Raw genomic sequence first — 8,685 nt, 5'->3', positions numbered from 1 at the left:
GGGTACCATCGAGAAACTACCGCGTGAAAAATTTCAGATCCACGATCCACCCCACCACCCCTTTTTGGGGAACCCCCTTTTTTGAAATTTCAAAATTCAATTACACTTTTCTCAGCTCCATTTCAACCGATTTTGAAAATTTTTCTGGAAGTTATGTATATCCGTGATAAATATCCCCACAAAAATTTTCAACTCCCTCCCCTCATATTTACCCCTCAAAATGGCGTTTTTTTTCATTTTTTTATGCCTGTTAACAATCGAGATTGCGAGGTACAATTTTGGAAACACGTTTTTTGGATATATTTTTGGCCCCCAAACATCATATACTATTAGAAATTTTTGATTTGGTGCGCCGTGGTGAAAACTTGGAGTAATGTATCGTAGAGGGGTGGGGGGTGAAATGGGAATTTTGAGAAAAATAATTATCAATGAGTAGCCGAGTAGGGTATCCTTTTCATATGATTCGATACCGCTGAACACGAATATGACCTCAGATTTTCTGCTACACTCACCTAGCCCTCTCCAGGGCCCCTCAGCCCCACCCCCATTTTCACGATTTTCGAAATAACGTTATTTTGATGACATTGGTGTCGTTTTCATATGATTCGATGCCGCTGAGCACGAAAGTCGAAATATGACTTCAGATTTTCTGCTACAATCGCCCAGTCCTCTCCCTCCAGAGCCCCTCAGCCCCCCTCAATTTTCACGATTTTTGAAATAAAGTTATTTTGATGATATTGGTTTCATTGCTATGGGAAAATTAGGTACATAAGTTTATTGTTACTGTACAATGCGCATACCATAAGTGTACAGTGCAGTACACATACAGATTTGTTACGTTTTCTGCGTAGAAAAAATTCAAGGGTCCACCCCCCTCGAGGGGGAGCCATGTGCTGTACCTGATTCTACGAGAAATTTTATGTACAATAACAATGAACTCATGTAATTTTCCCATAGCAATGAAACCAACATCATCAAAATAACGTTATTTCGAAAATCGTGAAAATGGGGTGGGGCTGAGGGGCTGTGGAGAGTGGTAGGTGAGTGTAGCAGAAAATCTGAGGTCATATTCGTGTTCAGCGGTATCGAATCATATGAAAACGACACCAATGTCATCAAAATAACGTTATTTCGAAAATCGTGAAAATGGGGGGCTGAGGGGCTCTGGAGAGGGGTAGGTGAGTGTAGCAGAAAATCTGAGGTCATATTCGTGCTCAGTGGTATCGAATCATATGAAAACGATACCCTACTCATTGATAGTTATTTTTCTCAAAATTCCCATTTCACCCCCCCCCCCAACCCCTTGAACAGAGCTCTTAATCCAAAAAACTGGATGCAGAAGATAAAAATGTAAAAAATTATTTTTTTTCAAATTTTTCATATTTTTTGCAGGGGGAGGAGGAGGAGCCAAATTTCTTTTTTTCAGCACGGGGGCGAGGGGGGAGTCGTAACTATTAAATAATCCTTTTCGGATGAAAATTCACCAAAAAAAGAGTAAAAACTTGAACATCATTTTCATATTTTGGGGGGGGGGGGTGGGGGTTACTTTTTTATTATCTAAAGGTGGGAGGACGAGGGAGGACAATACCGTTGAATGCTGCTTTTTCAGTGAAACTTGACCAAATTCAAAAGTTAAAAATGTAAAATCATGAACATTTGATTTTTTGATTTTTCCTCCATTTTTTTAGGTTGTTGGGCAGGTTTTACTTTTTCATCATGAAAGGCCTCAAAATATACCTACCAATTTTCTGATAAAATTGGCAAAATTTGAAAATTCAAAAATTAGAATGTAAAAATGTAAAAAATTCAATTTTTAATTTTTTTTCTTTTATTCAATTAATTTTACTTTTAGTTTTTGCCATGTGAGGTGGTGGTGGGGGGAGGGGGTTGGAGGTATCATGTGTTGCTTCTTGGATAAAAATTGACTAAATTGCAAATTCAGAAATTCAAAAGTAAAAACTTGAAAACTCCAATTAATTTTCTGATTTTTTTACTCTTTTTTGGGGAGGGAGGGGGGTGGGGTCAACAGGAGAAAGGTTGATAGGTTTCACTTATAAATCATTTGGAGAAGGGTACGAGGGGGTTCAAAATTGGTCAAATTCAAAAGTTGAAATGTAAAATCATGAAAATGTGATTTTTTGATTTTTCCTCCATTTTTTGAGTTTCTTGTGCTGAAGTTTTACTTTTTCATCATGAAGGGCCTCAAAATATAGTAATTTTCTGATAAAAATTGGCAAAATTCAAAAATTAGAATGTAAAAATGTAAAAAATTCAATTTTTAATTTTTTTTCTTGTATATTAATTTTACTTTTTTTCATGCGAGGTGGAGGTGAGGGGGGGGAAGTGTTCGGAAGTATGATGTTATGCTTTTCAAATAAAAATCGATCAAATTGCAAATTCAGAAATTTAAAAGTATGAAACCTGAAAATCTCAAATTTTCTGATTTTTCAACCTTTTTTTGGGAGGGTGAGGGGGGTGGGGTCAAGTGGAGAAAGGTTGATAGGTTTCACTTTTACATCATCTGGAGAAGGGTACGAGGGGGTTCAGAATTGGCAAATTCAAACGTAAAAATGTATAAAAAAGTAAAAATTTCAAGTTTTTTAATTTTTTAATATTATACATTTTTTGAAGGGGTGCAAGTTTCACTTTTTCATCATATTGGGGGTGGTGGGGGGTGTGAAAATGTGCTTAAAACTATCAAATAGGACTTTACTGAGGAAAATTGACCAACTTCAAAAATTAAAACGCAAAAATTGAAGAAAATTTTTGTATTTTTAAAATTTAGTTTTTGCTTAACGAGTTTATTTGCCAAAATTTTCTGCATTCTATACCTACTTTTCTTCATTTTTTTCAAAAAAAAACGATTCTTCGTAATTTTTTTTGTAATTTCTTTCAAAAATATTTTAAAATATTCCTCACTTACCTACTTTTAATTAAGTATGTGACAAATATCCAAAAGAAGTTCAACATCTACATACTTATACTTAACTATTAGTAAATAGGTACGAAGGAACGTATTATAGGTACGAAAAAAAATATGCAAATGTGTGAAAATCCTCATTTTGGTAATTAATTTAGACACTTGTAAGAGGGTAAAATGACTTAAAGCATGATTGGTAATGTGATTTACGATGGTTGCTATTGTGTTGTTTCCAAGAAATATCCCTTAGAGTATTTCTACTAAATACTCACCGGAATACCTCACATGCTCGGCTAGGGCGTGAGTAGGAAATGGTTGCTTTTACACTCTTAACATATGATCATACACACCATAAATAATAACAAGTTATACACGAGAATAATATTTAATGTGTGCAATATTAACAACACGTTACATGATTAGCACATATGCAAATGTACCAGTTAACATGACACTTTCTTAAACTAAATGTACACACGTTGGTGTTACACACTGTGGTGTAGGTTTGGATAAGTGATCTCCTCTGGCAAGGAGATCTAACTTATTCACACTGATATGTGCAAGTACTTACCCAGAGTGGCGACGAGTAGATCATCACTCCTTCTCGTCTATTCATTGGTTTCACTAATAACTAACTAAAACTAAAGCACTAAATATAACACTTAACACTCGAGAGTAAAAACTTATAATTAAATGACTGCATTAACCCATTAACCGTGAATAACATACCCGCGTGCACTCGGATACATTACTGGCGTTCTGTACTCTCGTCGCTTGGCTCGTATGGCTAGCTGACGAGAATACAACGCAGTGTTGCCTTAGTGCAACGCAGTGTTACCATGTGGGCGAGCCCTATACATACCACGTACGGCATAGTAGTATATCACATATGCCCCTCTGAGGTTTGCTCGATGGCGTAACCAGCGGAGAAAAGCACGGATAAAAACATGATATACTATGCATGTACGTGGCAGCGGAGCTGTCCCCCTGCCCCCCTGCGTTTCTACGATGAGAATGGCAGAGGCATACGGTAAAGAATACCTTGGACAAGAGAAAATAAATTACTCGACCATCAAGGCCCAGCAACAGATTCATGTGTGGGTGGTACCGCGTAATAATCAAAGAATGGTATTCTATATTTCAATTTTGTGCTTGGTAGTTTCGCTGCTTTGGATATACGATTGTAACATCTTATATGTTACTTCCATTTTTCAAAATCACTCACTGCGACGTCTGCAAGAAATCTGTCATTTTTTGAGGTTGATAATGCGAAAAATGGCACGTGCCTGCCGGATCGCGATTATCGATATGCAAAATAATGACACAGCGATTTCTGCAATTCTCGCAGAGGATTCGCAGGCTGGGAAACCTGTTATTATAGTATATCCTTCTTGCAGCGTTGTCCGTCTGAACATATTATAACACTTTAATTGTGTTAAAATTGGCATTTTTGATAACACGAAAGCTCGAACAACACCAACTACGAAAAGAAACTGGCTTCTTTAATTGAAGCTGTGTCATCGGTTTCGTGTGTGTCATGACTGCAGAAAGGTAGTCATCGCTACATTTCATGTTGGAACTCGTAACCAGTTCCGTGCAAGTCGTGGCGTTATCAGGCAGCGTACCTGTCATTTTCGGTAACGTCACCACCCGCGGAATCCTCCAGGACCTCGCCTGATTTCTTCCAGATACGGGGTGCGTACTGTGGCAGAGTACCAATTATTAATATGTTCTTATGCGGATTCTTTTGATGGTTCGTAAACCATGCTACCAAGTTCCTCTCAATTCCCTAGGTGTCAGCATCCCATTTGGACATACTGTAACATCTTCTATGTTACTTTTCGATTCCAATCGCCAAGTCGCTGGGACAAATACAACAATTTATTTTCCAGCGAATGGGCGTGTGGTCATTTTCGGTAACTTCACTACTTCGTCTTCTGCGAAACCGTAAACTGTTACTGTCCGAGTCTGTTCCTTCGAGTAACGTTACAAGTATCCGCTTGCTGACTAGGTAGGTGAGTACCGAGGCAGAGCACCATCTTTTTCGGTGATTTCACCACTTGTGAGTCGTCTGGCCGGTAACCTGACCGACTCCAGATCAAGGTGGGAACCACCGAGGCAGAGAACCGAAATAGTGCATGTCCTTTGGATGGGTTTCAATTGGTTCGACGACCAAGAGTGCTGATCAGCGGTCTTCCTGATTTGAACATGCGTATATAACACCTTGTGTGTTACAGTTCATTTTTTGGATCACATCGCCAATGATCAAGGTAACAATCGCCCTAGCAGGCGGTTCTTTCCATTGGCAATGGAGATGGCAATACCTTGCTCTCGAACAAGCTGCATTGCGCAAGGTTGTCGGCATGGTATGCCTCCATGGCAGAGTACCAATTAATAGCATGTTCTTTTTTCAGGGCGTTATGGGTTCGTAAACCTCGACCGCTAATTTACCAATTTTGAACTTGCTGTAATTGTGAACCAGTTCGAATAATACCTTGCGTCTACTCGGCGGTAGTTGCATTTACCAACACGGTAAAAATAAACTCTCCGAGCATACCAATATAACACCTAGTGTGTTACGGTCTATTTTCGGTAATATCATCTACACAGCCCAAAGGTGAAGAAGTCTTTGAGCGCAAGTCTCCTCAAGATCTCGCGATTTGATGGTGACATGTCTCAATTTCTCAACATCTTGGCGCATAGATGTACCGTGGCAGAGAACCAATTATTAATATGCTCCTAGTGGAGGTGTTACGAGCGGCTTATAAAATCCAACCTGATAGTCGATTAAAGCGCATACTTCAACTGGTTGTCATTACCGGCAAGGTGACAAGGCCGAAATGAGCTTTCAGATACGATTCGACGATCGTTTTCCTATGGCTCGAAAGACTCGATCAGTTTATCGTGTGAGAACTACACCGCGGTAGTTCTAATTACCATCGCGGTAATTGTGCTCCCTGAACATTGTATCACCTCGTGGAGATACTATCTGTCATTTTTTGGTAATAACACCCAGCGTTGAAAAAATAGTGGGTGTTTACCCAGGCAGAGTACCTGTTGTCTTTTTGGTAATGGCCCAAAGTTTCCGAAAAAATCGTGCAGAATTTTAACAGCCACTTCGGTATTACCCAGGCAGAGCACCTGTTGTCGTTTTAGGTATCGACAAAACACGAGGAAAACAACGCGAATCCGTCGCTTCTTTATATCCTGCGATACCAGGGCAGAGTACCTATTAAATTAATGTTCTTCTAGGAGACTTGCGGCTTATATTTCCAACCTGAATGTCGGAGAAGGCGCTTTGCAACTGATCGTTTTATTTGAGAGGAAAGTCAGTTTAGCTTTTAAAGGGACTACACCGCGGTAATCCCGAATACCATCGCGGTAATTCATTTAGCTCTCTGAACATTTGTAACGTTCTTGCGTTACTTCTTCAAAGCAGTACCAACAAGGTGTTACTGGAACTGAGTCCAGTGGTTTTGCTTCATCTCGAGCGGATGTGCAAGCCTTGCTGATACCTCATTTTAGGTCACGATCGGATAGCGTGAGCTCGCCTCAATCTAAGACTCTAGAAAGAGAGAGGCTCGATAGGTATCGCGTATCCGATTCGTGCCTTGGCAGAGTACCTCTTATTTTAATGTTCTTGTGAGAGCGAGCGACTTACATTTCCAACCTGAATGTCGGATAATGCGCATTCAACTGACCCGTTGTTGCTTGTTGAGGGCTGCGGTCCAATAAATAAATAAATGGTTGCGTTCGATGACGCATCCTATGTCAACCAGGACAAAAAGAGTGCTCTTTAAACTTGCTACACCTGTTGTGTTGCATATATCGTTCAAAGAGACTTTGCGGCTTACAGTATCAACCTGTTTGTCGATTCATGCGCCATCTTATCCTGAGGTGGTAAAATATCAGACTGCGTGACAATCGATTCTAGCAAATCAATTCTTCGAGTTTGCACGGGTATGTAGTACCAATTCGGCGATTGGTGCTAACGTGAGATAACTTCAACGAGTTGTCATCACGCTTAACGAATTGCAATATACGGCGATATTGCATTAAGGGTTTGCAAAACACAAGAGAGAAAATATAAAGCAAAAAACTCTACGAAAATGCAAACAAAGATGTTACTAATAATAAAGTCGTTTCTACCTTCGACGAGGTAGTAACGTCTTGTAGGAACTATGTACAAATTAACGAAAATTAATACTAGAACATAAAAAAGTAAAAAATACAAAACAACTAACAAATTAAGGTGACAAACACATCACTGGGTGAAAATTCAAACAAGAAATAATACGAAATGTTACAAAAGAGAATTAATACTAATCAAAGGAACAAAAACGTCATCACCGTGATACATCAATCACAAAAAATTAAGTCTTCTAAGAATTAGTTCAAAACGAAAATACAAGTAACAGAAAATTCATACACGTAGGTATGTAATTTGAAAACAAAAGAAAAAAGTAATTTTAACATGATGTAATAAAACAGCCATGATGAGAGTAATAAGAAAAAACTTTGAAATATCTGCACGCAGGCAGGTTTGACAAAGAAAATACAAAAATACAAAAAACAAAAAAAAAAAAATTATTTACAAAGAAAAATTTACAATGGTAGTATCGAAGAAACTGGTCATTGCGGTGCAATTCGAATGTCATCGACGTAAGTAAGCGGCGCGGTGACTCGTTCTAATAGGATCGTGAACGGATGTGCCGTCGGCGCTTCGTTGAGCGGTAGAGGATTGAATTCCGTGTTCGGCTCGGGCTCATACCGTGACTGGAGTATCTCATCGACGATGGAATCATAGCGGTTGAGGGGACGTGCCGTTGATCGCCGATGAACCTGAGTCCAGGTGATTTGTCGCTGATCGGTAGAATTTGTCGGTCCCTGGATTGGTTGAAGTTGCGGCTCGTCGTTGGCATTGCGGGTAATCTCATAATATCGCCGCTCTTCACCGCTTGGCATTACCGTGATAATGTCGGTTACTTCCGAAGTTGGCGGCCGGCGAGTGAGAATATTCGGCTGGAACCTTTGACGACGCTCGACGGTGTCATCGTTCGGTGCGAGTAAACGTCTCAACTCTGGGTGCCACGGTGGAATAATTGGCCATGGTCGGACTGGAACTTCGTTGCCTCGGACTGGCTCGTGTAACACGTCCAACGACGGCTTTCGGAACGAATGCCCTACTGGCATTTTCGATACGCAAACCATTTTTTCGATACTGTTGAAAATATAAAGTATTAGAATTGGCAGTAAAAAACTCAACAAACTACGACGAGTTTGTAACATAGAGAAAAGACCACCAATTCGACGATTGGGATATAATTCTATTTTTCGATCAACTCCTGTTAGAGAAGTTCGAAAGTTGATGTATTGAAAGTTTCAACAATTCGACGATTGTGAGCTTTCAATGTTGTAAATTTGCCAAATTAGGTCTGTGTAGAGTAACAGCAGTGCAAACCATAGTATAAAATACTCTTTGTCGAGTTCAATTGAACGAGTTGTTGTCGATACATAGAAGCAGTCATCTTGATTATGACATCTAATGCTTATGTGCGCAGTTTTTTCAGATAGGGCATACGTTACTGTGAATGCGTGCACCAATCTGTCGACGAAGCGCAGTATATAATAAATATCATTGAAGGCACACCAGCGTTCTTGAATATTCATTATTGCTGTAATCAAAATAATATCGACAAAGTAAATGAGATGAACATTGATTCAAAATCTTGTATTCTGATATCAAAAAATCATACAGTATAGCT

This window comes from Planococcus citri, chromosome 1 (assembly GCF_950023065.1).
Source record: "Planococcus citri chromosome 1, ihPlaCitr1.1, whole genome shotgun sequence".
Lineage (NCBI taxonomy): Eukaryota > Metazoa > Arthropoda > Insecta > Hemiptera > Pseudococcidae > Planococcus > Planococcus citri.
Note: the sequence above shows the minus strand (reverse complement) of the source record.